This window comes from Artemia sp. Qi Xiang Cuo, chromosome 21, assembly GCF_049724085.1.
Source record: "Artemia sp. Qi Xiang Cuo chromosome 21, ASM4972408v1, whole genome shotgun sequence".
Classification (NCBI taxonomy): domain Eukaryota; kingdom Metazoa; phylum Arthropoda; class Branchiopoda; order Anostraca; family Artemiidae; genus Artemia; species Artemia sp. Qi Xiang Cuo.
Window position 1 is genome coordinate 52,304,772 of NC_142814.1, and position 10,957 is coordinate 52,315,728.

Here is a 10,957-nt window from a genome sequence, read left to right on the forward strand (position 1 = left end):
ATTATCGGAATTACATCTATGACACATAAAACATTACAAAATGAACATGGCTCAGTATAAAATACCAAGTTTAATTAGTCTATTTACAAAAAGCGTTTCAAGTAGTTTCATAATGCCTAGAGGACAAATGAATAACCTAGACCATCAATCTTTCTAGACCAGAACATCAGAACAAACTACACCATCAACCTAGACCATGTATCTTATCGGTCAAATTATCAGCTCCGTAGTTCCCTAAATATCCAAATTCAGCATAATCCAACAATAAGATCCGGTTTTAATCCTTTTGCTACGTGTCATTTGACATGGAACACCCTTCCCAATTCGGTTTGAGAATGCCACTCGTTTGGCACCTTCAAAAATTCTGGTAAACAAAAATTTGTTTTCATGTGATTAATTTTTCCTTACTTTTTCCTGAATAAATTTTTAATTTTTACTGAAAAAACATTATTGTATAGTTTTTATGTATCTATATTTTCTTTTCTTCTCCTTTTTGCTCTTCTTTCTGTGACTGTGAGTAAGTGTTTTTTTGTCTTATGCGCAGCCTTTCTCGTGGCTTACTTTTGTGTTTTGAATGGTTGGCAATAGTTTTTAATTTAATTGATTTTCGTTTTTTTTTCGTTTTTTTCTGCATAATCTGATTGTGACCAGTGGATTGTATATGGGTGTGAAGATCACCTTTTTGATTTGTGAATATTATGTAGAGAAATGAATTATGTTATGCTTTATTGGTGTTTGAGTTTTTTAGGTGTTTTTTTGCTATATATATGTAATTTTTTTTCTCGGTAAGTAATTGGCTATTGTTCTATGAGTTGTGATCCGTATTTACTCCCCTGATTACAGGCCAAGGAGCCTTTTGGGGGAAACGCACAGTGTATGATAGCTTGCGTATTGATAATGAATAAAATTTAACCTTATCTAGCTTAAACGCGACAAGACCAATCCGAGTAGCTAAGGTAAAGGATATTGAAAATTCATCGAAAGTAATGAAAAATGATCATGAAAAACAAACATATACTCTCAGAATACTTCCGTCAGCGGCAATTACAACAAGTCAAAAACAAAAGTGAAGAACAAAGAAACATACAGTTGGAAGATAAGCGGCAACAAGAATTAAAACTACTGAAAAACAAAAGTAAAGAACAAAGAAATTTAATGTTAAAAGATACACCACAGAGAAAACAAGGAAATATACGGTTAAAATATAGGCGAGAGTGAGAGTTACAAGCAATCACGGAAAAGCAGGTATGTCACGAAAACGAAAAAGGAGTGAAAAACAGAATTGTGCTATGGTGACGCCATGATATTAAGAAGAGGCTCAAATTGCCTGCAGTTACAAGGTAAGTAACAATGAGAATCAATATATGCAAGCCTGTCGCGTAGCCATGTCAGGGTCTGGCCTAAAAACCGGCCACATAGTTTTTTTTCTTCTTAAAAACTGGAGAATTGACATTTCTGACCACAAGAACGATCTAAATAGGTCACAAGTTAAGGAAAGAATCCTTATTTGTCCCAGGGTGACTGTATCGAACCTGTGGTGACGTCATGACATAATAAAAAGGCTGAAATTGTGTGCCGTTAGAAGGCAAGCGACAATGAGAATCCCTTTATTGGAGACCTGCCACTTGCCGAGTGCTGCGGCCTGGCGGCAATGCCACTGGTCTCCTGGAACTATATAAATATAGATGCTAATTTCTACCTCTCCCTTCTTACTCAGAAATACTTCTGCAAATTATCTGAAGTCGATATGATAGTGAGATTGTTTTTGCATTGCAGTGCACTCTTTGAGCGCAACCTTCCCCAACCACAAATAGATCAGAGAACCATACGGTATAGTTTTCAAGCTCTTGTCTTCAAAAATGTTCCAATTGGGGTTTTATTTCTTTCCACTTTCTGAATTGTCTGTTTTTCTCTTCTTGTACCGTGAATAATATGTACTTAAAATATGAAAAATTTATTTCCTTCTAAAAATGCTTCCGATATAAATTAAACTCCCCCTAATTGAGTTTAAATTTCGTTTCAAACTTTCGTCTAAACTCATAAACAGAGAAAGAAAAACCGCATTATATTCTCAGCCAAATATCCCTTTAAAAAGTACCAAGTGAAGGATTATTAATTTTCAAATACCAGCTTGATGAATTTCGAGCACACTTTGTAATACTCTGTCGAATTCCATACTCTTTGTATTACAGAACAATAGAGACTTTAACATTTCCAAACGCTATTGACAGATTTGAAAAGCAAAAAACTACGGGTTTTTTGCAAGTACAAAGCTAATGAGATGGATTTGAATTACGCGGAAGTATTCGCCAAAAATAGTGGGACATTGTTTGAAACTTAGTTTGGAGGTTCTCTTAGGAATGTGGGCATTTAATGATCTAAATATTGCGAAAAAACTATTGGGTAGTCAGTCAGCATAATAATCTTATTTTGTCAGCATAAGAGTAAAGTGGGGAATCCTCCAACAGGAGTTGCGCCAATCGTGAAATAGTGATTAATGCTCAGAATCAGAACCCGTGTTATAGAGTAGTTAAAGTGTGCTTTCGGGGGCATTAAGATTAGAGAAATCATTCGGAGATGATTATGATTATAGAAATGATTGAGGAAAGATTATTCTGTATGTATGTTTGAACTGAAGCCTCACTTATATACGTACATCGCTGTATACCTGAAATGTAAGTCTTAATAAACCTATTACTTTTCTATTTGTGTTGTTTTTATTATATGCCTGTATCTCACCGCAAAGTAGATAACTAGTTCAACTGTCTCCATTGGTACGCTCCTAAGGAATCTGATATCCACGCAACATTTGGAGAAATTTAGTTGAAGGACGACTCTAGGAAGCATGGTTACGCATTTGGACAATCGATTCCCCAACCCAAATTAATCACCCCACAAAACAATTCAAACCTGGTACTTTAACATATTTTTACTTTCTCTCATAGGGAGTGGCACTGTCATTTTCTACCCCCCTTATATACCCATTTAACTTACCCCCCGTTATAAGTGGTGCAATCTTAGCGGCACAAGGTAATCGTAGCGGCACATGTCTGGGTCACAAGCATAAAAGGATAAGTGGCACAAGTGGTGCGGTCTTTTCCACCCCCCCATTACAGTTGGCGCGGTCGTAAAACTTGGAGGAAAACATGCGAACTAGTTATGCTAAAAACTTCTTAATTTAAATTTAAAATCAGTGAATGTATAAAGATATATAAGAAAATGTGTCTAGGTCTATAACCTCTAAGCTATAATAGGAAAACTCTTTTAGAATATCTCGTAGGAGATATTAGTTCCCCCCTCAATAGGCTAAGTAATTTCGTAATTTTATAAAGTTGGTTTAATTATCTAATAAAAACGCAAATATGTCAGAAGAATTAAGTGAACTATTAATGGCACAAAAATTGGTCGCGAAAAATGTAGAAATAACAAAATCTATCCCTCAATATTATGGAAAATCAGACGTCGACGAATCTAATATTCAATTGGCCCAATTTGTAGATATGACTAAAACAGAACTAAAAACATTAATAAGCATGCTTCTCCTAAGATTGAGAGGCCAAGCCCTAGCATTCCTAAAGCAAATTGAAAATACTGTAGGGAATGATGACAATTTGCCAATAAATACAATAGACAAATTGTTAACGGCATTCAAAGATAGATTTATTAAAACTAACTCAACACATAAATTAAAACACGGAACAGTACGCCTTGATCAAACACAGAATGTGAGAGAATGTTTAAATAATATAAGCATTTCAGTAGAAGCAAAATTTGGAAAAGGTTCTGGAGAAATGTATGAGAAAGGTGGTCAATTTCAAACCAGTCAATTTATCGTATACAATTCCTAATATTGAAAATGAAGAAGTAAAAGCCACAATATGGTCAAAAATAGAGAATATCAAGGGAACCTTACCACAAACAAAAAAAGGAGATGCCCTAGACTCTCATATTCCCCTATTTACTAATGAAGACCAAAGATTGACGTATGTAGAAAGTATATACGGACTATTCTTAACAAATTTTTGGTGGAATATCCTCCTCACGGTAGGATTAGTATTCATGATCTCTCTAACTATAAGAAGGCTATTGAGCCTGAATTACGGAAGAATTATGATAACACGTAGAAAAAGAGCAAAGACAGATCATATCGAGTCGAGTGAGATGCAAAACCTAAACCCAGAACTCCCTGATAACCCTTAAGCAAAAAATAAGGGAGGACATGATCGAGCGAATGGGAGTAGAGGTCCTCATTCGTGCCATGTCTAGTCCCAAATTTATACTTATTGTTTGTGTAAACCCATGCGGCGGAAGGAATATATTTCTTAAGCAGCATGGACGCGTGTAAACAGTAAAAACCAGAAAATTTATAGTAAATCGAGACCTCACATAAAACCATGTAACCTACCTCGCATGTAGTCCTAGAATAGAAAATTAAATGCTAAAGAAGATGAGTGTTGAATAACATTTAAAAATGTATTGAACATTGAGCATGTGCCAAATGCACATATATACATATATATATATATATTTCTTATGATTACTTAGCTTATCTCGTAGTAACCTCTTATTGCTGCAATATGCATGTAAAAGCATGAAAATTGCTCTTATTAGTTTAATCTCTGAGTTTAACTGTACCCATATTAAACTGATATTATTAGTACCACTAATCACGACCATTATTTCAAACAATAGTTCCCGTATAATACTGTGTAAACTGTGTATTATTGCTGTATGTGTTTTAACTTGTGTAATTATAAAGAACATATGATTCTGCCCAGATATTTATATTCCAGGAAGCAGAGTAATCACTGCAAATTAATTATTGGTGCACCAGCACGCAACACGGATACAACCCAGTAGCATCTACTCTCATCATTCGTCAACCACCGATAAGTACTCACCAAGGAAACCCCTGAAGACAATAGCCTGATGACAATCCAAGTCACCCAGACCCAATACCAGGTAACACTACCCTAAACAATATCGGCAAACTAAGAATGGCCTGGAACCAATACCTCAAAGATTATGTATCTTAAGCCCCAAATCAGAGACAATATGTTTAGGAACCAAGATCCCAAGCTTAAGTTTTGACACTATCCAATAACTAGTAGACGTCGCAAAAACCAAACCATCCACCATGAGAAGGAGAACCAAACATAATCAATTTTGAGGGAAATATGAACTGTACGTGCCAAAGTTTCCCCAAAACAAAGTGTCAGAGAAGAGATTAAAGCAATTTATCTTAGCCATGATCCCCATGATTAAACCCTTAATGATTGTATATCATATAACCAGGGTTGTGTATCATTTAACCAGGAATCAAAGACAATGCGTCGAGCCAAGCCCGTAAGATCAAGTTTTGATCTTGCCATAGTTATTGTTAAATGTTGTAACACAGCCCATGGTCCAAATAAAAGAAGGACTGAACGTGAACAATTTACGGGAAACACAGACTGTACGTGTATTACATTTTCCCGAGGATAAAAGTGTCCAAGAAGAGATAACCAGCCCAACGATCAAGATACCCATTTCATGTAATCAATTTCCCAAGTGTCATGTACCCAGGAAGTAGTTCAACAAATCTATGACATTAACCCCTCGTATATGACATAGCCAACCACGCACGGACAATTTTGTGCAAGTAGTCATATATATGAAGAACATAAACACTTATCCCAAGGAACAAGTGCCAAAAAGTGAAACACCAAAAAGACAAACCATATACAATTAGCCAACCCAGCAATTAACTGAATGGAAGCCCAAAGTAAGAGTGATAACGTACGCGAGTATTATAGACACATAGAATAATGAAATAAGTGTGAAATCTTATGTATATAACTTATATCTTTAGTGAATATAGAGAAACTTTTCATAAAGCAAATGGAACAAGTATAAATTACATTATCCCAGTGTTGCAATCAGACATTAAGGTTAAGGTGTTAAACCCTTATTTGCAAATTATTTAAATTCTATATACCAATGTTATTGAAGTCAGTTATTTATCGTATCATTATAGTGTCAGGTGGAAGTATAGTCAATTATTAGAAAAGGCAGATATATACCATTTTAAGTAATAAAACGGTCGCAAAAGCAGAACTTAATTAGTTAGAACCATGTAGAATTATTAGCATTCAGGTGAAGGTAATCTTAGCGTTAGGTGAAGGAAATTTAATATTAGGTGGAGGAATAATAATTATTATCTATTCTATAGCCTCATTTGTTAGTTAATAGGAACTCTTTGGCCCTTTCGCCAAATTGAGTGAGTAGGTGATGGATTTTAAAGTAATGTCGTCATATATGTAGTCTCATGGAGCAATCGGGAATAAGGAAAAAAAGAGATATATTTTACCAAAGCAGAGCTAATTCAAGTAATGAGTACTAAGATAAGTTCTTTTAAAGAAAAATCAAAATTTGAAAGCGTAGAAAGAGTAGCATAACACAACGATGAGGACATCGTTAAGAATGGGAAGGATGATATGTAATGGGATCAATTATCAAAAACATCAAAATCTTCCAATTAAAGTTAGCCAAGTAAAATAACATCACCCAAAATATGAACCCGAGAATTCAAGTAACCTACAGATTGAGCAAGTCTCAAACATTCGGTTTAAAATAGTGAAACAAATGTACTTAATTCAAACATACATTGTAAGAATCTTTCCCACAGAAAACGTAATAAATAAATTCGACTCAGCGTCGCCAAAGTATGCAATAAATATCAGTCTGACCAAATCTTATATGACAGGCGACTAACAATGTAATTTAAAGCTTAAGAGCTTGAAATTACAAACTATCAAGAGATTACTTACTTACTTTGGTCCCAGCCATCCTCGTGGGACGTTTTGCGTTCACTCCTCTTGCTAGCTCATGCGAAAGGGCTCAGTACATTGCTCTATCTGGTGCGATACGTGATAACTGGGCTATCTTGACGTTGTCGAAGTGGAAGTTCTCCATCCATCGTTTTCATGGTCTGCCTCGTGGGCGAAAGCCACGGAGGGATCCTTCAAGGGCGATTTTCGGAAGGCGGCTCGGCTCCATTCGCTTGACATGGCCGAACCAGCGCAGTTGTTGCTTCTTAATTATACTGAGTATGGTTTCAGTGGACTGGAGCCTTTGACGTACTTCCACATTTGTGATTCGGTCAGTGTATTTGATTCTAGAAATGCGACGGAGACATCTCACTTCAAAAGCTAGAAGTTTTATTTCGTCTTCGGTATTCAGAGTCCATGTTTCACATCCATAAATAACTATGGGGATTACTAAACTGTTGAATAGGCGCATTTTGAGTTTGTTGGATAGGTGGTTACTTTTCCAGAGGTTGGCTAGTCTTCGGAAGCTAGAGCTAGCAAGTGCAAGTCGACGTTTCACGTCAGAGCTATGGCAATTATCTGAGGAGAATATGCTGCGAAGTTACAGGGAATGATCAACCGTTTCAACCTTTCTCCCGCCTATGGTGATAATGGGCGGGTTCCCTAGTTCCTGCCTCGTATTTAAGATAACTTTGGTCTTGCTGGTATTTATCTCCATCCCAAACGGCTTTGTGATATTGTAGAATTAATAAGCTTGTGCCTGCAGTTCTTGTGTAGAGTTGGCTAGCTCATCAATATCATCAGCGTAGGCAAGATTCTCTATTAGCACCCCTCCTATTGTTGCGCCATATTCAGACTGCATCATTGACAGAACGGCATTTAGAAAGAGGTTGAAGAGATGTGGTGATAAGATGCAACCCTGAAGTACTCCTGACGAAGTTGTAAACTCTTCTGACAACCCATCAACGGTTATTACTTGGCCTCGGAACTGGTCGTACAGACTCTTGATTATTTGGACTATCTCATAAGCGATCCAGTAGTGAAGGAGGATATGCCAGAGTCCTTCGCACCATATCAGGTCAAATGCCTGACGGAAATCAACGAATTACTGGTAGAGCTCTTGGTTGAATTCAATGTATTGTTCCATGAGTTGTCAAACGACAAATGTGTGATCGATTGTTGATCTCCCAGGGCGGAAGCCAGCCTGATATTCTTCAATGGCAAAGTCAGTTGTTACTTGTAAGCGTCGGAGTAGGACTTTTGTCGGTACACGTGACTGGTGGCTCATCAGGCTGATCAGACGGTAGTTTTCGCATTTTTTCTTTGACCCTATTTGTTAATGGGTACAATGGCAGCCTTGCATCACTGACGTGGTACGTGGCCAGTTTCCCACACCACAGATACAATGTCATGATATAGATCAGTTACATCATCCGATCCAACGTTAATGAGTTCAGCGGTGACTCCGTCTGGGCCAGGGGCTTTTCCTTGTTTGAGTGACTTGATTGCTGACTCGGTTATGGGGAAGCGGGTTAGTATTTTAGGATCCGCAGCTACTGGGGGATTCAGTTTATCGATAAAGTATTCTTTCCATCTTTCAAGTTTCATCTTTGAATCGTAGATCTCATTTCCGTCTTTGTCCAGGATCACTGATGTTTGCGGCTCTTTTTTCCGACTTAACTCGCGTACCATTCTGAAAACTGCTCCACTATTCCCTTTCTTGGACAGTACTTCGCAGTCTTCGCATTTCTTCCGTAGGTGGTTATATATATATATATATATATATATATATATATATATATATATATATATATATATAAAAGCTCAAAGCTTATCTTTAAATTTTTTCAGACTAGAATAACCCTTAATAGAAATGCAGGAGAAAAATATAATATATATATATATATATATATATATATATATATATATATATATATATATATACATATATACATATATACATATATACATATATATATATATATATATATATATATATATATATATATATATATATATATATATATATATATATATATATATATATATATATATATATATATATATATATATATATATATATATATATATATATATATATATATATATATATATATATATATATATATATATATATATATATATATATATATATATATATAAGCTCAAAGCTTATCTTTAAATTGTTTCAGACTAGAATAGCCCTTAATAGAAATGCAGGAGAAATTTATTACTGTTGTATTTGTAATGAGCTGGTTAATTCCAAGTTCATGTATTTTAATCATATTCTTTTACCACTAATTTGATCATTGATAAGATCAAGTTGGATAAACAACCATAATTCAAAAACTTTATCATGAAAAAAATTTTATTGAATGTCTGATTGGTCATTCAGCATTGATTATTTTATTTAGTTATTATTTCACTTTTATTTAAGAAAGATTGTCTTCTAGTCTAGTGCTTATTTTAAGGTTTGTCTCCTAAAAATATTATTTAAACTTCTATCTATATGGTTCTTATTTTTATTCTGAACCAAGAATAATTCAGGTGATGTCTAAACCACAATTTTGAATATTTTGGAAAACTTTCTTTTTGCTTTATCTCACTTGCAGATGTGATTCTGGAGATTTCACTTTATAAAACAAAGACAGTCTTATTTCATTAATGCTTAGTATCCCAGAGTGTTAATTGGTGGAGGAGTTTGTCTCCCTTTAAATTTTGATTGATACACTTTTGTAAATTTCATTGGAAAATAATGCTTTTTGGCAACATTAATTTGCATTCCTAGCTTCTGAAAAATTCATCCCCCTCCCCTCACTACATTTTTGTGAATGAACATAACTGATAGTCCAATTTTTGTAAAAGCTTTTAAATATCCCAAACGAACTCTACTACTTAGTTGGTAAAAATGTAAAAATATTGCTTGGTACACATTGCATTGCTTTTAAGAATGATATAACTGAAGTACAAGAATTAAAGGATGCTCAGAAGGTTTAAAAAAAAGAAATTGACAAGTTATAACTTATAAGTAAAGACCAGCCCAGGAATTAGTAACCAAGACTCTAAAAAAAAAGAAATCCTGATAACACTTAAGACATTTCTATTGTTGGCTTTTATCCTAATTCCAAGTAAATTGTTTTCAGTAAATTGAATTCTTGGTATTTATTTCATGTCGTAAAATTGTATTAACAATTAATGAAATTAATTTCCTTATATTAATAATTATTATGTCATAATAATAAATAATTGAATTAAGTAATAATTCTATTCATTAAATTAAAACTCATCCAAAGCAAAGAGACTGAAACATCTGCCTAATTTTGAAAAAAAGGAAAATACCACCAAAAAGGAAAGTAGCTGTAATGAAATTCAAATAATTGTATTCAGCACATGAGAAAACCTTTCTTTAGAGCAGTAGTTTCTAGCCTTTTTTAAATCCCATGCCTTTTAACAAAGATTTTCATCATGGAGCACACTTTCTCACGTAGTACTATTAACAACCAATGATATTTTAATAGATTAGTTCTGTTTATTTTTAACGTCTTAGTAAAGAGTGAGCTTTAAAGACACACATTAGATATTCTTTGTATTTGAAAAGTTAGTATATTTATTATGTCAGAAAAAATACTTAATCTAACTGAAATTCTTTTTCAACTAACAGTAAAACGAAAAAGAACGTTTTGTAGGTTATTGTTGTGAGTAAAATTCAATCCAAAACATATTTTTAAAATACTTTCAAAGTAATAGAGAATATTGCATATGATTTTTAACAACTTATATAGGTTTGTGAACAGAAAACTTTATGCTTCTCAGTGGATTCATTGAGCTTGAATATTTTGGCTGAGCTTTTTAAAGTTCAGACCAAATGATGAGAGGTAGAGTCTGGATTCTAAAGTTGCATGAAGTTTATTTCTATGTTTGTTCTTGATAACTGCATAGGATGAAAACGCCCTTTCAAGATGTATTGAGTTTTGGAAAGTCAACAGATGCTTCAGGGCTACATCATTTTGTTTATGGAAATCCAAAGTTCAAGTGCCATCTTTAAGGAGTCCTTTATAATTGTTTGATCTTTAGACTATTTGGAACAATTATCCAAAATTTTAGTCAGACGTCCTTATTGAGAATGCAGTTAAAAAAAGGATTGGACA